General features: G+C 37.2%; 1 protein-coding gene across 3 annotated transcripts in view; it reads left to right on the forward strand.

Moving 5' to 3' along the window:
- KIF18A (kinesin family member 18A) overlaps window positions 1-21,917 on the forward strand; it is a gene marked incomplete at its 3' end in the record, with an annotated part of 106,239 nt that extends 84,322 nt beyond the window's left edge. The window contains exon 18 of one of the 3 annotated variants that reach the window (XM_082628450.1): window positions 21,720-21,917. Of the gene's footprint in view, window positions 1-8,081; window positions 8,166-21,719 lie in introns of those variants that run through there. The other 2 variants (XM_082628451.1, XM_082628452.1) reach the window with 2 other exon arrangements.
- Between the last annotated feature and the right edge of the window lie 678 nt (window positions 21,918-22,595).

Below are 22,595 nucleotides of genomic sequence, written 5' to 3' on the forward strand. Positions count from 1 at the left end.
CCCCCAACTGAGAAAAAAGTCCCTAGCTACCACTGAGCTTAATAGATAACTACAAGTGGGGTTTTTGCCTGTAAAACATATTTTCCAAGTTTGAGTGTGTGTTTTTAAATATTGGCATCAATGTTAGAGGGCCTCTATTTTTTTTTCCAAAACTTCAACTTAAGCTATTTCAGCTATCATCATTTTACCTATAAAATTTGGTTCTCTGTATGATTTAAAGACCAAAGTGAATGTCTAACTTTTCGTTATCAACTTCACTTGCGTTGCAGTGTTGTTGAGATTCATTTTGCCACACATCTTGGAACCATATTTCTTGTAGGTCTTTAGTTAATTACCAAATTTTGTTCATTCTTACTAGCCTTTACTTTTCTTCCCTGAAACACATATAATTTAAACCTGTAACCTCTCTTCATTATACTATATAATTATTCAAATGTTTTGCAAGTTAGATTATCAGTATTTATACATGTCCACAGAGTCGTCATTCTGACATTTTAGTAATATAGCAGACATTTGTTTTGCCTGGTCCACCTAATCTGAGTTTGATGAGACAGTCTCGCTTTTTCTTTGGGAAACCACTCTTCCTCAGTGAGTTCCTAATGGACTAGCTCTGCACACACACACACACACACACACACACACACACACACATATACACACATTCCCCCAGCCCATCATGACCACTCAGTGTAGTCCATCTTCCTGATAACAACAATTGGTTCCAAGAGGACATCTGATCCAAAATTCAGAGTTTTCCCAGTCTTCTTTGATAAGTGGTGCTGGGAGAACTGGACAGCTATATGTAAAATAATGAGATTAGAACATTCTCTAACACCATATACAAAAATAAACTCAAAAGGGATTAAAGACCTAAATGTAAGACCAGATACTGTAAAACTCCTAGAGGAAAACATAGAATACTCTTTGACGTAAATCGTAGCAGTATTTTTTGGACCCATCTCCTAAAGCAAAGGAAATAAAAGCAAAAATAAACAAATGGGACCTAATTAAACTTGAAAGCTTTTGCACTGCAAAGGAAAACCATTGATGAAAGGAAAATACAACCTACTGAATGGGAGAAAATATTTGCAGATGACATGACCAACAAGGGATTAATATCCAACATATATAAACAGTTCATACAACTCAACATCAAAAAAACAAACAATCTGATTAAAAAATGGGCAGAACTGAATAGACATTTTTCTAAAGAGGAAATGGAGAAGGCCAAAAGGCACATGAGAAGATGCTCAACATCACTAATCATCAGAGAAATGCAAATCAGAACCACAATGAGGTATCACCGCACACTTGTCAGAATGGCTGTCATCAAAAAAGAACACAAATAACAAATGTTGGCGAGGATGTGGAGAAAAAGGAACCCTCATACACTGTTGGTGGGAATGTAAATTGGTGCAGCCACTGTGGAAAATAGTATCGAGGTTTCTCAAAAAACTACAAATAGAACTACCATATGACCCAGCAATTCCACCTCTGGGTATATATCTGAAAAAAAGAAAAAAACAGCATTACTTTGAAAAGATACATGCACGCCAATGTTCACAGCAGCATTATTTACAATTGCCACGATAAGGAGACAACCTAAGTATCCATCAACAGATGAATGGATAAAGATGATGTGGTATACATATACAATAGAATACTACTCAGCCATAGAAAAGAATGAAATTTTTGCCATTTCCAGCAACATGGATGGTCTTGGAGGGCATTATGCTAAGTAAAGTAAGTCAGACAGAGAAAGACAAATACTGTAGAATTTTTATTTGTGGAATCTGAAAAATACAACAAACTAGTGAATATAACAAAAAAGAAGCAGACTCACAAACAGAACAAACTAGTGGTTACCAGTGGGGATGAGGAAGGAATGGGAGAGTAGGAGGTACAAACTATTGGGTGTTAAGATACAGTACAAGGATGTCCTGTACAACACGGGGAATATAGCCAGTATTTTGTAATAATTCTAAATAGAGTGTAACCTTTAAAAATTGTATAAAAATTTTAAAAAAGAAATTCAGAGTCTTCCCTATGAATGGTAGAGAATTTGTTTCCTTCCTGGGTTACAAGGAATTAGGATCAGGTAAGCTTAGATCTCTGACATCTTCCCCAGCTTCATGGAGAAAGCTGTCTGCAGAATGAAGTCAACACAGAAAAGTAAGCAGAGCTGAGAAAAGGAGAAAGAGAGAAAGCTCCTAATGACACCTCTTGAGCTCCTTAATCCAGGTTTGCCTAAAACTAGGTAGATTCAACCCCTGTACTACCCAATTCCATAAACCAGTGTATTTTCTTTTTCACTTAAACCACTTTTTCTTTTTTTTCCTCTTTATTTTGAGATATAGATTCACACGAAGTTGCAAAAATAGTACAGAGAGGTTCTGTGTACTTTTCACCCAGTGTTTCCCCAATTGTTCTTACATCAGTATAGCACAATATCAAGCCAAGAAATGGGCATTGGTACAATATGTGTGCACAGTTCTATGCCATTTCATCATGTGTGCTTTTTTATCTAACCGTCGCTGCAATTGAGATACAGGACTATTCTATCACCACAAAGACCTCCCTGGTGTTACCTATTTCTAGTCAAATCCACCCATCCACCTGCCATCCCTCACCCTTGGCAATCACTAATCTGTTCTCCATCTCTATTATTTTGAGAATGTTATATAAATGGAATAATACAGTATATGACCATTTGAGATTGGCTTTTCTCACTCAGCTTAATGTCCTTGAATTCATCCAAGTTGATACATGTATCAATAATTCATTCCTTTTTATTCCTTTTTTATTTGGTATCCCATGATGTGGATATACCATAATTTGTTTAATTGTTCACTTCTTGAAGAACATTTTGGTTGTTTCCATTTAGGGGCTGTCACAAATAAAACCTCTCTAAACATTCACATACAGGTTTTTTGTGTGTGAGCCACTTTTAATTGATATTCTGTCATTTGCAACTGAAAACGTTTTGAATAATACAACCAGAAAAATGACAGAAGAGAGTAGGAAGAAAAATTTTCTCTGTCTTTACATATTCCTTCATTTGCTCATAAAATAGAAACTTCATCCAACATTTACTCTCTCTGAGAGGAAATAGAGAAACTCTTTCTCCACGTTCTTATTTTTTCTCCCCTAAGAGAAGTGACCTATCTAATCTGGGATAGTAAATTCCCAACATCCATTGTTCCACATTGTTCTACTGGTCTGGATTAAAGTGTAGAATGGTACTATTCTACTTCATGTAGAGCCTGGCCTCTTGCTACATTCTCTTGCCTTCTCGTGGCCTGTGTTTTCTCATATTTTAGTTCCACGCAGTAAACAGCCAGGGTCAGGACACAAGCCAAGAGCCTCACTGTCCTCTCAGCCTTTTCTTTCTTCCTCATTTGCATTCAAAGAGCATTGGGTAAGCCATGTTCCTTCATGGGGTTGACTGGATAAGAATTCCAAGATCTGAACTTGGAGAGAAGTAGTGAAAAGCTCTATACTCTTAGTACTCCCATCCGGATCTCATATCTACTTCTCAGTTGGTTTTGAACCCAGAGGAGAAGAGATGTGAGGGATTAGTTTTTCCCAAACTCCCAATGTAAAATGCTTATTTGTACTATACGACTTCTCAAAGATATGGCCACATTTAAGTTCTTTCCATTATTAACCTGAAATTTCTTTTTTATTATATCAGAGTGATTACTTAAACTCTAATCTGTTCATGTTCGCTCTATCCCTTCTTTCCTCCTTTCATATACATATAAATATACACCAAAACTTCATACATGGTCCTCTGAATTTCTGAATTAGATCACTCCCCATGCACAGGTGACCCATAACTACATTATTCAATTCCATCTATCCTCAAGTTTCCATCCCCATTTCAAACACACTTACTCACCTTTATTAGAATGATCAGTGCTGCCACATTTTTTACATTGTTATTACTGAAATGTACAATTTTTACATTCCTGTTCTTTACCTGTTTATCTCATAGAATTCCATTAACTTTCCCTCATAAACATCCTTCCATCTTTTCCAAAAGAAAAAAAGCCAAGTATTAGCATCAACAGAGCTTGCATTTCTCTGTCTGGCCATCACTGGCACAAGAGCAGCAAAGCCAGAGGGGGATATAAGATGTCAAAAAGAGATATGCATGCTGGGAAAAGGTAGAACATCCATCAGTAATTCTAGTAACATAGGCCTATATATTTTGGGCATCTTTCATGTGGATTTTTCCAAAATCAGTGTTTAACTCCAAGCTAATGCATCTGCCAAACTCATTTCTTTTGCTGTTAATTGGGTAAAGCCATCCTGAAACTTTCCCACTAGAATATAAATCATTCAAGCAGTTGGGTGCTTACACTACTGAAGGCCCAAAGTCCATGATTCTAGCTCTTGCTTTCAGAGTCTATAATGAAAGAGGCCTCCCTCTTGCTTACCTTTTCTGTTTTGAAGCAGTGACCAAGATTATTAGCTCTTTGTGGTACCCAGCCAGTCAAAGGTATTATCTTAAATAATAATAATACTTTAAATACTTGGATGATCTTGACTCTTGAAGAAATGTACTGTTGCTATTCTCCATTTCATGGAAAGTTTAAAGACAAGCCTTAAGAATTAATTGAACTAGACAAACCTTGCAGGTGAATTTTAGTGCTTCTTTTTGACCAACACAATACTTTTTGATTCCTGTAACAATGATTTTCCCTGGGAGACTGCTTCCTTATGACTGTAAGTTTAATTTTGTAGGAGATATAGTGTAATGAACTTTTGGTTTTATTTAGTAGTCATCATAACTCCCTAGATCGACTCATTCTCCCTCCCAAAAAAAGAAATAATGGATAACAATTCGTGATATTAAGCATCTTTTGTAGGTATTGGGTAAGTTTCATCATCTTTCTTTCCCACTATTGAAAGTTAATTTTTAACTAAGGGTGGTGGGAAGTGATGGCTGTCAGAATTAGTTGGAACTCATTTCAAAATTCTCCATCTGTCAGTAGTTCAGCATCATTGCTCATAGTCCCAAGATGATACAGTTGACTGCAGAGAAATGGCATCTCCAGGTGAAATCCATTTACAAAAGTAAACTAATTTCCAGCAATGACCTTAATGACCATTAGAGAGAGTTCCTCATTAACCAAAAGCAAGCTGCAAAGGGAAGATGAATGCAATCATTCACTTGGCATGCACCAGACATGAAAATTTTCTAGTTTTTTTCCCAATTCATTTAATGCTCATTTAGAAATATGCACCCAAAAGGACTTGATATTTCATTCTTGTATAAACTGTAAACACATCACAGTGGTATTTGGATATCTTACAGACCTTGTCTGTAAACAGAAGTTGCTTCAAGGCATATTCCAGATACTTACTGGTACAAAATTTTAGATGCTTAACAAGTTCTTCAAATGAATGGCAATAATTTTTAACATTTGGATAATAAAAGCACATTTGGTACAATGAAAAATGTTATAGTTGTTCACTTTTTAGTGACCATCACAAAAGCTATGTATAGAACACATTTGCAAGATAAATCCTGAATTGTAGGTAGTTTCATGATACCTTGAAACATATCTATATCTGAAACATATTTAAATAAAAATTCAAGATTCTAGATCCTATCATATTATCTAATGCCAGATGGAAATAAACATAATATTGCACAACTTAGCATGACTCAGCAATGCAAGTGGCTTGGATTTAGAATATTTTTCAATTAGAAGTGTCATTAGAAAGAAAAATGCTAGGGTTGGGGAAGGAAGAAAACCTATTCCTGAATAAACAATTCTTCAGACTACTATATTGATGAGGTCAGTTGTAGCATTAGCAGACATGTAGCAAAAAAGGATCTTTTGTATTCAAACATGTCTATTTGTGAAAGGGCCAATCAGCATGTCCACAGGTGTATAGTAAGAAGCATTCATAACTGGTTGAAAAGTTAAAGTAAATGAAAAGAAATCACTAATGCAAACATGAAACTATATACACTTTAGATGAAAACAAAAAGCTGAGTAGAAAAATACCCACTGTAAATATTCATGCAGCAATTAGACTTTGAAACCTTAGATTTGGTATTATAAGATTAACCTATACACATAAGGTTCAGAAATGTCATTTATGTTTATTTTACTTAACTAAAATCAGAGCCAATAGTCTAATAGGTTTGTATAGCGATAAATGTTGGGCAGAACCTATTGGCTTATTTGTAAATAAGCTTACCTTTCTTGGGAGTGAGCTGTTTCTATTTAGAGTGTGAAAAACAAGAAAGAAGTTATTTCACTTAAAAAGAATAAATCAGCGTTTAATATTCCATCACATGTTAGTCATGCGATGTTCACAACAACAAGACTATAAGCCCTGTGAAATCTTGTCCTTTTTGTTCCCCCTTTCATCTCAACACCTAACACAGTACCTGATCCTATGTTTTCCTGTGTTCAAGAAATCCAATGGGAGGCCCTACTATGGTTCATGTTTGGCATTTCCCAGGGCAAAGCAAGCTGCTTAATTTAGGGGAACACAAGTCCAATGCTGTACAAATGGCACAGTGATTTTTTTTTCACCAGCAATAAAAGTAAAGTGATTTATTTCTTACAACTAAATTTTAAAATATGTTCTGACTTCTCCAGAGTGGCCTGGGTCGTATGTTCTATATCTCTTAGGTGGTGAGTGAGTCATACACCTTGAGAGGTGTATGCCATTTCTCCCCTCTGGGCAGTGGGACATGTGGCTATGCCATTCTTGGCAAGGCTCTCATTTTAGCCCTAAACATTGAGTTGTTTAATAACTTTGGTTGAAATTTTTAAAAATCACATCTTAACATGTTGAACTTTCCTGTAATGTCAAGATTATTAAATAATCACCTAGAGTTATAACTGTAATTGTTTACAGGGTATTTTTAGCCAAAAGTAAAGAATTCTTTTCTTTTGCTGAATTGAAACGCATACTACACATCTATTAGACAGCTTTTATTAATCCTGTGTATGTTTACCCTTTCAGTATGCTTAAAAGTCTAGGTTCTGTACTATAGTTTCATTTTCCTATGTCTATTAACTCATAGAAGAAAGAAAAAAATCACATTTTTATATGTAAATAAAATGTTTCATTTTTATGAATAGGAATCAGATGAAATTACAGTGATCTCTAACTGTCCAGTGTAATTTCAATCAGAATTGAGGAAATGGGGTGCTCTGGTTATTTGAATTTGAAATTTAACCATTTTTTTTAAAGTTTATGATTTAAAGCCTTTTTGATTTTGACACTCATTGTTGAAAATTGATATTAGAACCTTGGAGTAAGAGGGGATATCAGTAGTTTCTCATCTGTCCTTCCATGCAGTTCTGGAATCCATTCTATGGTGTTTCTGCCTCCTCCTGAAAATTTTAATGGATAGGAGATTAATCTCTGCAAGATAGCACACTCCATTAATGGAATGCTGTATTAGAAAGTTCTAATTTATGTTGAATCCAAATCTGACCCACTGAAACTTTGGACCATTGGTTCTAGTTCTGTTCTTGCAAGCAATGAAGCTGTATCTCTTGCTCCCATTTTACCACTTATACTTAATCTAAAATCTTGTGCAGTATCATTAACCATTATTACAAGTGCTTGACAACATCACTGGGAAACATTCCGTTCCTGAGTGATTGCATATGTTGTGTGAGTCAGAAATGCCTTCAGCTGCAAGGAAAAGAATGCCCAGCTACAGTAGCTTATGAAGTGAGGACTGACTTTTCTCATACTACAGATCTGGAGGTGACTAATTGCTGATGTTTGTTCAGCATCCTGACAATGCTCAGGAATGTTTTCCCTGAAGTCCTCTAGGTCATTCTTATCTCTATCTGTATTCAAGGCAGGAAAAAAAAGGAAAGTACAAGGTTTCCCCAGTTGTATCTCTCTTTTTCTCAAGAAGACAAAAGCTTTCCCAGAAATACTCCAACCAGACTGTATGGCTTATTTACAGTTTTGTTTGCAGCCCTTAATAGAATGGGGCACCCAGCAAGTGATCACGAAATGTGAAATTAATACATGAGTAAATGTCTTAACATCAACACCCCCATGTGAATAAAACTCTGACTTTACAGGAATTCAGACCAGAGAGAGGATAAATATAAAATCAAAATACAAAGAAGTCAAAAAGCTCTCACTCCTCTTTGAAAGAGAAAAGAAAGCCACCATAAAGAAGGTACTATGGTGAGACTTGTTTAAATGTTATTGCTTGCTTGCTTTCTAGTTATTTAAAACTGGCAAAGGGGGCTGTAATGGTACACATTTGGTAACAGTTGTTTTCAAATAAAATAATGATAGTAAACGTAAAATAAATGATCAGTAAGTTATTGTTGTGGAGGTTTTTCTGGGGAAATCTCAAAACACAAAGAATAGAAAGAAAATATTAAATGTTTCTAGGGAGAAAAAAACCTGGGAGCTTGTTTGAAATGCAAAAATCTCAGACCTCACCCCAGACCTCCTGTATCAAAATCTGTATTTTAACAAGATTCCCAGGTGATTTGTAATGTGTACATCCTTCCATCTTTTCTTCCTCCACCATCAATTTTTCTTAATTATATTATTATAGAATAATGTTCTGTTCTTTTACATAATCCTCCTAAGGAGTCGCAATATTATTAGCATAATTATGTAGATGGCATCCATACAGAACTAAGTATGACTTGATCCAAGTTGAAGGAAATGTAATACTCGACATCAGAGTTTACACTATTAACATTTGGGGCACTATTGGCATTTGGAGCCAGATTATTTTCTGTTACAGAGGGCTGTCCTGTATGAGATAGGATGTTGAGCAGCATTCCTGGCCTCTACACATTTGATGCCAGTAGCCATCCCTATCCAGTTGTAAAAACCAAAAATGTTCCCAGACATTGCCAAATTTTCCCAGGGAACAACATATTCCCCTGTTGAGAAGCTATAGTCTATATGAAGACTGCCCTTTGACAAAGAATCTTCCAAGCAGCTTCTCTTAATTTCTTTCTAGCTCTTCCTTTACTTCTCTGTTTATATACTGTAAATAGACTATATATTATATACTCTATTTACAGTGTTTAATGTTGGTCTATTTACTTGGATATGTTTGTTTTTTTTTTTTGCAACTGTATCCTCTTGAGTAAATTTTTAAATAAAACGTGTATGGACAGTAAACTTTCTGAGTTCTTCCTTATCTAAAAATATCTCACCTTGGCTCTTAGTACTGATTACTAGTTTGGCTGAATATAGAATTCTATACTCAGTATCCTTTACACCCAGAACTTTGAAGACTTTGCTTTACTGGTTCATGCAGTGTTAACAATGTGAAGTCTGATAACAATGTTATCATTATTTCCTATACATTTGGATGTAAATATGTTATCTCACATAGGTTGAGTTATATGAAATCACCAATATTTGACCATTTTTTCCTACAACCCAACAATTTTATCTGGATCAATCTAATATTTGCCTTCTCTTTGTCTTGCTTGTTCTATACTTCCTCTTTCCCTCGTGGTTGCCTTCTTTGGGGTTGTATTTATTACATTTTTCTCTGTTAGTTTGTAAGTATGGATTATTTTACTATTTAGTGATTACAATAGAAATTACAGCATGCATCACTGACTTACTAAAGTCTAATGGCTTGGTATTTTTACCTCCTCCCAGGCAAAACAAAGATCATCACACACTCTTTTTAGGCTTTCCTGACTTACATGCTTTTGCTTTATATATGAATTTGTCCTATATGTTAACTTGCAAACAAAATTATCATTGCATACAATGTTTACTTGGATTTACTCTCATCATTTTACATTTTGGTTGATTTTTATTCCTCCTTTATCTTCTTGGTCCCTTGATGGACTCTTCTTCTTCTTTTTTTTAATATGTCTTTATTGGAGTATAATTGCTTCACAATACTGCGTTAGTTTCTGTTGCACAACAAAGCGAATCAGCAGTATGCATACACATGTCCCCATATCTCCTCCCTCCCATCCCCCCTATCCCACCTCTCTAAGTCATCACAAAGCACAGAGCTGATCTCCCTGTGCTATGCTGCTGCTTCCCACCAGCCAACTATTTTACATTCAGTAGTGTATATATGTCGATGCTACTCTCACTTAACCCCAGCTTCGCCCTCCCACCCCATGTCATCGAGTCCATTCTCTACGTCTTCATCTTTATTCCTGACAAGCCCCTAGGTTTTCAGCACCTTTTTTTTTTTTTAGGTTCCATATGTATGTGTTAGCATATGGTATTTGTTTTTCTCTTTCCGACTTACTTCATTCTGTATGACAGACTCTAGGTCCATCCACCTCACTACAGATAACTCAATTTCGTTTCTTTTTATGGCTGAGTAATATTCCATTGTATATATGTGCCACAGCTTCTTTATCCATTCATCTGATGATGGACACTTAGGTTGCTTCCATGTCCTGGCTATTGTAAATAGTGCTGCAGTGAACATTGTGGTACATGACTCTTTTTGAATTATGGTTTTTTCAGCATATATGCCCATTAGTGGAATTGCTGGGTCATATGGTAGTTCTATTTTTAGTTTTTTAAGGAACCTCCATACTGATTTCCATAGTGGTTGTATCAATCTACATTCCCACTGACAGTGTAGGAGGGTTCCCTTTTCACCACACCCTTTCCAGAATGTATTGCTTCTAGCTTTTTTGATAATGGCCATCTGACTGGCGTGAGGTGATACCTTAATGTAGTTTTGATTTGCATTTCTCTAATATTAGTGATGTTGAGCATCTTTTCATGTGCCTCTTGGCCATCTGTATGTTTGCCTTGGTGAAATGTCTATTTAGGTCTTCCGCCCATTTTTTAACAGGATTCTTTGTTTTTTTGATATTGAGTTCCATGAGCTGTTTGTATATTTTGGAGATTAATCCTTTGTCTGTTTTTTCATTTGCAAATATTTTCTCCCATTCTGAGGGTTGTCTTTTTGTCTTGTTTATGGTTTCCTTTGCTGTGCAAAAGCTTTTAAGTTTAATTAAGTCCCATTTGTTTATTTTTTATTTTTATTTTTTTTTGCGGTATGCGGGCCTCTCACTGTTGTGGCCTCTCCCGTTGTGGAGCACAGGCTCCGGATGCGCAGGCTCAGCGGCCATGGCTCACGGGCCCAGCCGCTCCGCGGCATATGGGATCCTCCCGGACCGGGGCATGAACCCCATATCCCCTGCATCGGCAGGCGGACTCTCAACCACTGCGCCACCAGGGAGGCCCTATTTTTGTTTTTATTTCTGTTACTCTAGGAGGTGGATCGATAAAAGATCTTGCTGTGGTTTATGTCAGACAGTTTTTTTCCTATGCTTCGTTTTATAGTGTCTGGTCTTACATTTAAGTCTTTAATACATTTGGAGTTTATTTTTGTATATGGTGTTAGGGAGTGTTCTAATTTCATTCTTTTACATGAAGCTGTCCAGTTTTCCCAGCACCACTTATTGAAGAGGCTGTCTTTTCTCCGTTGTAAGTTCTTGCCTCCTTTGTCATAAATTAGATGCCCAAATGTGCGTGGGTTTATCTCTGAGCATTCTATCCTGTACAGTTGATCTATATTTCTGTTTTTGTGCCAGTACCATACTGCCTTGATTACTGTAGTTTTGTGGTATGCTTTGAAGTCAGGAAGCCTGATTCCTCCAACTCTGTTTTTCTTTCTCAAGGTTGCTTTGGCTATTCGGGGTCTTTTGTGTTTCTATACAAATTGTAAGATTTTTTGTTCTAATTCTGTGAAGAATGTCATTGGTAGTTTGATAAGGATTGCAATGAATCTGTAGATTGCTTTGGGTAGTATAGTCACTTTCACAATATTGATTCTTCCAATCCAAGAACATGGTATATTTCTCCATCTGTTTATATCATCTTTGATTTCTTTCATCAGTGTTTTATAATTTTCTGAGTACAAGTCTTTCGCCTCCTTAGGCAGGTTTATTCCTAGGTATTTTATTCTTTTTGTTGCAATGGTAAATGGGAGTGTTTCCTTAATTTCTCTTGCTGATTTTTCATTGTTGGTGTATAGGAATGCCAGAGATTTCTGTGCATTAATTTTGTGTCCTGCAACCTTACCAAATTCATTGATTAGTTCTAGTAGTTTTCTGGTGGCATATTTAGGATTTTCTAGGTATAGTATCAAGTCATAGGTGACAGTTTTACTTCTTCTTTTCCAATTTGTATTCCTTTTATTTCTTTTTCTTCTCTGATTGCTGTGGCTAGGACTTCCAAAACTATGTTGAATAAAAGTGATGAGAGTGGACATCCTTGTCTTTTTCCTGATCCTAGTGGAAATACTTTAAGTTTTTCACCATTGAGAACAATGTTGGCTGTGGGTTTGTCATATATGGCCTTTATTATGTTGAGGTAGGTTCCCTCTAGGCCCACTTTCTGGAGAGTTTTTATCATAAATCGGTGTTGAATTTTGTCAGAAGCCTTTTCTGCATCTATTGAGATGATCATATGGTTTTTATTCCTTAATTTGTTAATGTGGTGTATCACATTGATTGATTTGCATATATTGAAGAACCCTTGCATCCCTGGGATAAATCCCACTTGATCATGGTGTATGATCCTTTTAATGTGCTGTTGGATTCTGTTTGCTAGCATTTTATTGAGGATTTTTGCATCTATGTTCATCAGTGATATTGGTCTGTAATTTTCTTTTTTTGTGATATCTTTTTCTGGTTTTGGTGTCAGGGTGATGGTGGCTTCATAGAATGAATTTGGGAGTGTTTCTCCCTCTGCATTTTTTTTGGAAGAGTTTGAGAAGGATGGGTGTTAGCTCTTCTCTAAATGTTTGATAGAATTCACCTGTGAAGCCATCTGGTCCTCGACCTTTATTTGTTGGAAGATCTTTAATTATGGTTTCAATTTCATTACTTGTGTTAGGTCTGTCTATATTTTCTAATTCTTCCTGGTTCAGTCTTGGAAAATTGCACCTTTCCAAGAATTTGTCCATTTCTTTGTGGTTGTCCATTTTATTGTCATTTAGTTGTTTGTAGTAGTCTGTTATAATCCTTTGTATTTCTGCAGTGTCAGTTGTGATTTCTCCTTTTTCATTTCTAATCTTATTGATTTGCATCCTCTCCCTTTTTTTTCTTCATGAGTCTGGCTAAGGGTTTATCAATTTTGTTTATCTTCTCAAAGAACCAAGTTTTAGTTTTATTGATCTTTGCTATGGTTTTCTTCGTTTCTCTTTCATTTATTTCTGCTCTGATCTATATGATTTCTTTCCTTCTACTGACTTTGGGTTTTCTTTGTTCTTCTTTGTCTAGTTGTTTTATGTGTAGGGTTAGATTGTTTATTTGAGATTTTTCTTGTTTCTTGAGGTGAGATTGAATTGCTGTAAACTTCCATCTTAGAACTGCTTTTGCTACATCCCATAGGTTTTGGGTCATCATGTTTTCATTGTCATTTGTTTCTATGTATTTTTTTTTATTTCTTCTTTGATTTTTTCCATGATCTCTTGGTTATTTAGTAGTGCACTATTTAGCCTTCATGTATTTGTGTTTTTTACAGTTTTTTTTTCCTGTAATTGATTTCCAATCTCATAGCGTTATGGTCAGAAAAGACGCCTGATACAATTTCAATTTTCTTAAATTTTCCGAGGCTTGATTTGTGACCCAAGATATGATCTATCCTGGAGAATGTTCCATGTGCACTTGAGAAGAAAGTATATTCTGCCACTTTTGGGTGGAATGTTCTATAAATGTCAATTAGATCTATCTGATCTATTGTGTCATTTAAAGCTTGTGTTTCTTTATTTATTTTCTGTTTGGATGATCCGTCCATTGTTGAAATTATGGTGTTAAAGTCCCCTACTATTATTGTGTTACTGTTGATTTCTCCTTTCATGGTTGTTAGCATTTGCCTTATGTATTGAGGTGCTACTATGTTGGGTGCATAAACATTTATAATTGTTATATCTTCTTCTTGGATTTATCCTTTGATCATTATGTAGTGTCCCTCCTTTTCTCTTGTAACAGTCTTTATTTTAAAGTCTACTTTATCTACTCCAGCTTTCTTTTTATTTCCATTTGCATGGAATATCTTTTTCCATCCCTTCACTTTCAGTCTGTATGTGTCCCTAGGTCTGAAGTGGGTCTCTTGTAGACAGCAGATATACGGGTCTTGTTTTTGTATCCATTCTGTGTCTTTTGGTTACGGCATTTAATCTATTTACTTTCAAGGTTATTATCAATATGTATGTTTCTATTACCATTTTCCTCATTGTTTTGTTTTTGTGGGTCTTTTTCTTCTCTTGTGTTTCCCGATTAGAGAAGTTTCTTTAGCATTTGTTGTAAAGCTGCTTTGGTGGTGCTGAATTCTCTTAGCTTTTGTTTGTCTGAAAAGCTTTTGACTTCTCCATCTAATCTGAATGAGATCCTTGCTGGGTAGAGTAATCTTGGCTGTAGCTTTTTCTCTTTCATTACTTTAATTATATCCTGCCACTCCCTTCTGACCTGCAGAGTTTCCACTGAAAAATCAGCTGGTAACCTTATGGGGATCCCTTTGTATGTTATTTTTTGTTTTTCCCTTGCTGCTTTTAATATTTTTTCTTTGAATTTAATTTTTGTTAGTTTGATTAATACATGTCATGGTGTGTTTCTCCTTGGATGTATTCTGTATGGGATTCTCTCTGCTTCCTGGACCTGATTGACTACTTCCTTTCCCATGTTAGGGAAGTTCTCCACTATAATATCTTCAAATATTTTCTCAGACCCTTTCTTTTTCTCTTCTTCTTCTGGGACCCCTATAATTTGAATGTTGGTGTGTTTAGTGTTGTCCCAGCAGTCTCTGAGATTATCTTAAATTCTTTTCATTCTTTTTTCTTTATTCTGCTGCTCGGAAGTTATTTCCACCATTTGTCTTCCAGCTCACTTATTCGTTCTTCTGACTCCATTATTCTGTTATTGATTCCTTCTAGTGTATTTTTCATTTCAGTTATTGTGTTGTTCATCTCTGTTTGTTTGTTCTTTAGTTCTTCTAGATCTTTGTTAAACATTTCTTGTATTTTCTCAATCCGTGCTTCCATTCTATTTCCAAGATTCTGGATCATCTTTACTATCATTACTCTGAATTATTTTTCAGGTAGGTTGCCTATTTCCTCTTCATTTATTTGGTCTTGTAGGTTTTTACCTTGCTCCTTCATCTGTGACTTTTTTTTTTTTTTTTGCCGTCTAATTTTTTTTTTTTTTTTTTTTTTTTTTTTTTTTTTTTTCTTTTTGCGGTATGCGGGCCTCTCACTGTTGTGGCCTCTCCCGTTGCGGAGCACAGGCTCCGGACGCGCAGGCCCAGCGGCCATGGCTCACGGGCCCAGCCGCTCCGCGGCATATGGGATCCTCCCAGACCGGGGCACGAACCCGTATCCCCTGCATCGGCAGGCGGACTCTCAACCACTGCGCCACCAGGGAGGCCCTAATTTTTTTTTTTTTTTTTTAATGAGTGGAATTGTGTTCCTGTTTTACTGGTTGTTTGACCTGAGGCTTCCAACACTGGAGTTTGTAGGCTATTGGGTAGAGCTGGGTCTTGATGTTGAGATGAAGAACTCTGTGAGACCTCACTCCGATGAATATTCTCTGGCCTCTGAGGTTCTCTGTTAGTCCAGTGGATCAGACTCGGAGCTCCCACCGCAAGAGCTTCTGCCCGACCCCGGGTTTGTGAATCAAGATCCCACAAGCCTTGTGGTGTGGTGGTTCACTCTGGGGTTCCTCCCATCTCCTTGGGGGTCTGAGTCCACCCCCCCACCAGTGGCCAGCAGGTGCCCTAGTTGTAGGGAGACAGTAACTCCATGTCTTTCCACACCACCATCTTGACTCCTCCCAATGGACTTTTATTTTGGCCTGAAAACCCCCCTTTAGTCCAGTTCCTTTTGTGAATTCTGTGAGTTTTTATTTACCTGGGACTGTCTTATTTCACTTTTATTCTTTTGTTTTTTAATTGAGATATAATTAACATATAACATTGTAGTATTTTAGGTGTACAACATAATGATTTTACTTATATATATAGTGGTATATATATGTATACATTTAGGTAACATCCATCACCACCCATAGTTACATTTTTTTTCTTGTGATGAGAACTTTTAAGATCTACTCTCTTAGCAACTTTCAAATATACAACATAGTATTGTTAACTATAGTCACCATGCTGTACATTACATCTCTTGAGAACTTATTTATCTTATAACTAGAAGTTTTGTTTGTTTGTTTGTTTGTTGTTTTGTTTTGGTTTTTTGAGGTATGCAGGCCTCTCACCGTTGTGGCCTCTCCCATTGCGGAGCACAGACTCCGGATGCACAGGCTCAGCAGCTGTGGCTCACGGGCCCAGCTGCTCCGCGGCATGTGGGATCTTCCCAGACTGGGGCACGAACCCATGTCCCCTGCATCGGCAGGCAGACCCTCAACCACTGAGCCACCAGGGAAGCCCTAACTGGAAGTTTTTACCTTTTGATCAACTTCACCCATGTCACTTTATTCTTTTTTTTTTTTTTCTTTTTGCGGTATGCGGGCCTCTCATTGTTGTGGCCTCTCCCGTTGCAGAGCACAGGCTCCGGAGGCACAGGCTCAGCAGCCCTGGCTCACGGGCCTAGCCACTCCGCAGCATGTGGGATCTTCCCGGACTGGGGCACGAACCCGTGTCCCCTGCATCTGCAGGCGGACTCTTAACCAGTGCTCCACCAGGGAAGCCCTCACTTTATTCTTGATGAATATTATCTAGTTATAGAATCCTGGGTTGCCAAGTCTTTTCTTTAAGTACATTAATGACTTCATTCCATTGGTTTCAATTTTAGCTCAGAATTCAATGTCTATCCTACTGCTCTTTTAAAAATAATCTTCTTTTCTTCTCTGGATGCTGTTAAGATTTTCTCTTTATCTTTGGCTTTCTACAATTTTTCTATATGTGAGTGTAGTTTTTTCATTTCCTTTTCTTTTTTTATTTTTCAATCCTGTATAGAAGTCACTGAACATCTTGAATCTGTGCATTTTATCAGTTAGGGAAATTTTCAAGGAGAATTTTTAATTGTTCTCTTTAACTAGTATATTTCATCATGTTCATGACACCATTAGTTATAACTTATACCATTAATTTATGTAACCAAGAATAGGAAAAATAAACCCATGCCCAATTAAATAAAAGCAAAATAAATTACCTACACAGATATTCCTAAAACTTCTTCCTATGAAGAATCCACATCTTCTGAATCACTTTTTGGTAGCTGTCTGTGTACAGCATTTCCTCAAAGATTCCATAAAGGAACTAAAAGCCATCAGATCAGTGATGGGCTCTTAATCTGGCTTTGAAATTATGTCGAACTAACCTACTACTGACTTGTCCTTGGAAAATGTTGTTAAACATGTCTGATCAATCTCCTTCACCCCTCCTCCATAACTATTTTGTTTCCTAGTAGGTGAAAAGAGTGCTCCACTATTGTCTCCAGGATTTTCCTCCAAGCCACTGACCCCTGTTCTGAAAGTTTTGATGTTTTCACTTTTGATATTCACATGCATGGGCAATGATAATTGATAGCTGCTGTCCAGCTTCAATGAAAGTAAAACACATCCTGATTTCAGAAAAGATAAAATGTGAAAAAAATATGCATCTCGGTATCAATGAAATAATTGATAACCTCTGCCTTTTCTTTCTCTCCTTTCTTTCTAGGACTCCAATTAAATGCATATTAAACCTATATATTTAAGCATCTTTCTCCCATATCTTCCATTCTTTCATTGATGATAAATCATACCTTTGGGACCCTTAATTTTCATTTTTGCATTTCTCAGTTCTAGCATTTCTAGCTGATACTCTTGGAAATAAGCAGTGTCCTGATTTTTATGGTTTCCAGTTACTGGATGAAACTTTTGTTTGTCTTTTACCTCTAAGAGTATTGCAGGTATTGTTTTGCAGTTATAGTTTATGAAAGGACATAGGGCTTTTTTGTTAGTAGGTGAATGCACTGTGTGGAATAAAAACCATATTGCATGACTTGCAGTTACATACAGTGTACTATAACTACAACAATAGATCATATGATCAATAGATCATAAAGGATTGGTGATGGATTCTGCTATCAGCTTCTTGTTCCTCCCTGCTAAGGAAGTAGTGGAGCTTAGTGGTCACGAGCAAAGTGAGTTACACAGACGTGCATTTGAGCTCTGGCAGTTACTTTATTTCTCTGAGTCTTGCTATCTTTATCAATACAATTAAGATAATAACAGTAGTGATCTTAAAGGGCTGTCTTGGATCAGGTTAGAGTAAGTAAGTATGGATCGAGTATGTAGAGCACTAGCATAGCACCTGGCATATAGTCAATATTAGATAAATGCCCTCTTTAATTAGGATATTGGTGGTAACCAACCCCTTATCTGGGACAGTCTTTGTTTTCCTTCCAGAATCTGCACTCCAGTCACATGTGCTGCGATGTCTCCTGTTTCTTCCAGGATCTTTCCACTGAGTCTTGAGCTTTGCTGATGCATTTGGCCAAAAGTTTGTGCTTAAGGTACATCTTTGGTTTCTAGGTCTTTATCCACTAATGTACAGCCTTGTAAGTCTTTCTTCCTTCCATCCTGCTCTGCAAAATGCTGTCCATGCATCACACTGCAGCTTTCTGTCTCTCTAATGGGAATTGAGGGGGTAGAGAGGAAGAAGAGAGCAGTTATGGAAGAAATTGGAAAAGAACATATAAATTCCCTCTGACAATACAAGTCACTTCCTGTGCAGGGTCCAAATCAGAAACAGATCCTCCAATGCACAGAAACAAGGGTGCTGAGATAACTCCTGGGCCATTCCACACACCTGACCCCTAGAGGAGATCCACAGGTGTTTCCGTTGTGCTTTTTATTTATACACACATTTCACATCTCCAAAGGGAGGGGGGCTGTGCCCACCAGTGAAGCCTGAGAGGATTATATGGGAACCCTGGGCCATCACAGGAACAGAAAATATCAGTTGCTGTGTGGAAGACCAGGTTCAATGTGTGCTAGCCCCGGCAGATGTCCCGATGCTGTAAAAATGCAGAATCCTCAAGATGACATCTTATTTGCATTCTTTCTCCTTAAAGTTGACTACAAACAAGTTCCGATTAGTTGGGTTTGGGGTAATAGAAAATGTAATTTCTATGAGGATGGAAGTCATGCCTCATTTATTTCTATGTCCCCAAGGCAACCCCTGAGCAACATTGTTATTGCTTCTTAATGCATAAACAATGGTATTGTTAAATTTGGTCTACTCCAAATGATTTAATCCATGACTAATCCATGTTTAAAGGGAAGTAATAACACATGCTTTGTTACCCCCAAAATAACTTTTGATCAAGAAAAAATAAAATACTTCTAAAACTACTACTAGATAGTGTAAAGGTGTCTACTACAATTATCATTTATATAACTTGAGAATTTTAGCAACTCATTTCTCTCCTCTGTTGGAGCTGTTGCATTCTCACAACATTATGTAGTGAAGATTAATATGGTGTGAAAAAAGTATACTTCTTTCTTTAAAAATCCATATTCAGTTTAATCTATAACATAAACACAGATACTGGTGCCAGCCCTCTTGGAGGAAAGTTCACTGTGGTATTTCTTTTTTGTTACAAATGTTTTTCCAGGCCTTGCCTTGGTAATAATCACTGGGAAATACTTAGTGCCTGGCTGTGTGCATAGCCCTAAAAGAAATGTGATGATGGTCATTTGGGAGCAGAAATCAGATCCCACTCATTATTTACCTTCCCCCTGTCCAAGGCTAATCCCTGCACCTGTGCTCTGGCCCCCACCTCCCCCGCCCCCTCCTGAAACCTATTCCATCATGTATACCTTTTCTAACACTTGGCTCCCTATCTATCTCCCTCCTTCTTTAGGCTCCTTTCTCATAACTTGGTTCTTTAGTTCAATATGCTTCAATGAAACACCTGCCATATGCCTAGCACAAAGCTGGGCACTGGGACAGGTACAAAGAATAATAAGCCATTATCTTGCCTTCTAGATTCTAGAAGCTCACAGTATAGTTTGAGAGGTTGACATGTAAATAAAATATTAAAATACCTATGTGTGGTAACAAAGGCATCTAGAAGTTGCCATGGGAGCAAATATGGTCAGGTACCTCACATTTGACCTAAAGCAACTACAGTCCTCTATTCTTCCTTTTACTGTAAGCTTCTTGAGGTAATATTAACATACATATATCTTGCTAAGTGTCAGGCAGTGTGCTCAGTGCTTTTATCTACATTGTCTCTCTATTCCCACAACAAATCCAGAGCGAAGTTCTGGTACTATTCTCACTCTATAGATGAGGGAACAGAAGCAAAGAGATGTTCCACAGCTTGCTTTAAGATCATACAGCTACTAGGTAATATCTACTTGGATTAGTTAAGATGCTTTCAGTTGCAAGAAACAACAACAAAAACGCTTAAGCTGGATTAAATAATCAAGGGAATATGTTGGTTTATATAACTGAAAGAAGGTAGGATGAACTTCAGGTAAGGTTTGGTCCAGCAGCTCAGTGATATCACCATGGGCCCAAGTTCTTTCTTTCTCCTTTGCCTTCCATCCTATTGGATTTATCCTTAAGCTGACTCTGCTTGTAGTAGTAGAATGGCTGCTGCAATATCTTGCACTGCATGTCTCCTGCTTTTATCCAGAAGAGAGAAGTCTGTCTTCCAGCATCAAACAATGATTCTGGGTTTCCCTTTGGTGCTGTCACTTCTATCCTTGAATCAAACACTGCCTCAAGGAGAATGGGATGCTGAGAGATTACACATTTTGCCTCCTGTACCACAGAGTTATTGGGAGGACTTGATGGGATGTCAATACCTAGCATAGTGTTGGCATATAGAACTGCTCATCGAGGTTAGTTGTTGTTGTTATTAACTACTCTGTTACACATTTCCATGAATGAACTATTAAGGGTGATTCTTTTGAGGGCTCAGAAGAGAACGCTATGATCTGAATGTTTGTGTCCCCCATATGTTGAAATCCTAATGCCCTATGCGGTGAGGTTGGTAGGTTGGGCCTTCGGGAGGTGCTTAAGCCATGAGAGTAGAACCCTCATGAATGGGATTATTGCCTTATAAAAGAGGCTCTCATGAGATCCCTAGACCATTCCACCGTCTGAGGACACAGTGAGAAAGCACCAACTGTGAACCAGAAAGAGGGCCCTCACCAGAAGGCAACCATGCTGGCACCTTGATCTTGGCCTTTCCAGCCTCCAGAACTATGAGCAATAAATTTCTGTTTTTATAAGCTACCCAGTTTTATAAGATACCTGTGGTATTTTGTTATAGATGCCCAAACAGACTAAGACAGCTATCATTGTTATTGTGACTATTATTATTAACTACTTTGTTATATATTCATGTATTCAACATTTACCCACTCATTTAACTAATATTTATTGAGTGTCTTTAATGTACCAGGCACTATTCTAGGTGCTGAGGATACAGCAGTAAGAGGAACCAGGTCTGTGCTCTCCTGGGGCTGACTTTCTGATAGAATATCAATGGATAAATAAACACATAGTAAAACAAATAGAAATTGAATATGTACTGTGAAGAATAAAGAGGGGTGTGGGGATACAGAGCAACATGAAGGGTACACTTTTATAGAGAATGGTCAGAGAAGACCTCGCTGATGAGTGACATTTGATCCTAAAGAAGTGAACCTGTGAACTATGTGGGCATCTGAGAAAAGAGCATTCCTAGAAGAAGGCACAACAAATGCTTTAATTCCTGTGTTTGCTTCTAGCTTTCAGGGATCCAGGAAGATACAGGAATCATAGGAAATTTCTGGCAGTATCTCCAGTACCAAGGTGGACAGTTTAAAGCAAAATGCCTGGAAGCCACTATAATAGTTCATGTGTCTTAAAGCCCATGGATCTCTGCCACTGCCTGAGAAGCAGCAACATAGGTTTGGCTTTTCTTCCCCCTTCCAACTTTGCACGCTAGTTCTCTGGTGGAATCTATGCTAGTCAGCTGCTAGCAAAGATTTCTGAGAAATGTAGTTTGCAATCTTGCAACCCCTTCACTACAGGGGAGAGCTTAGAAGGGGAAAATGGAGCTGAATTGTCAAAGACGTTTATAGGTACATTTATGCATGCTATTTTTGACATCTTGTATGTGGATCCTAGAGGGTTAGATGTAGGCTATGCCTCTTATGCTTCTTTCATGCATACCATTTTTCTCAGCTAAGATTTTTTAAAATTTTTATTGGAGTATAGTTGTTTTACAATGTTGTGTTAGTTTCTGCTGTACAGCAAAATGAATCAGTTATATGTATACTCTTTTTAGTTTTCCTTCCCATTTAGGTCACCACAGAGCACTGAGTAGAGTTCCCTGTGCTATACATTTTATAGCAACTATAGGTTCTCATTAGTTATCTATTTCATACATAGTAGTGTATATATGTCAATCCCAATATCCCACTACATCCCACCTCCCCTTCCCCCTTGGTATCCATAAGTTTGTTCTCTACATCTTTGTCTCTATTGCTTTGCAGATAAGATCATCTGTATCATTTTTCTAGATTCCACATATGAGTGATATTATACTATATTTGTTTTTCTCTTTCTGACTTACTTCAGTCTTTATGACAGTCTCTAGGTCTATCCACATCTCTGCAAAT

The sequence above is a fragment of the Mesoplodon mirus genome (assembly GCF_964341445.2).
Source record: "Mesoplodon mirus genome assembly, chromosome: 7".
NCBI classification, from domain to species: Eukaryota; Metazoa; Chordata; class Mammalia; order Artiodactyla; family Ziphiidae; genus Mesoplodon; species Mesoplodon mirus.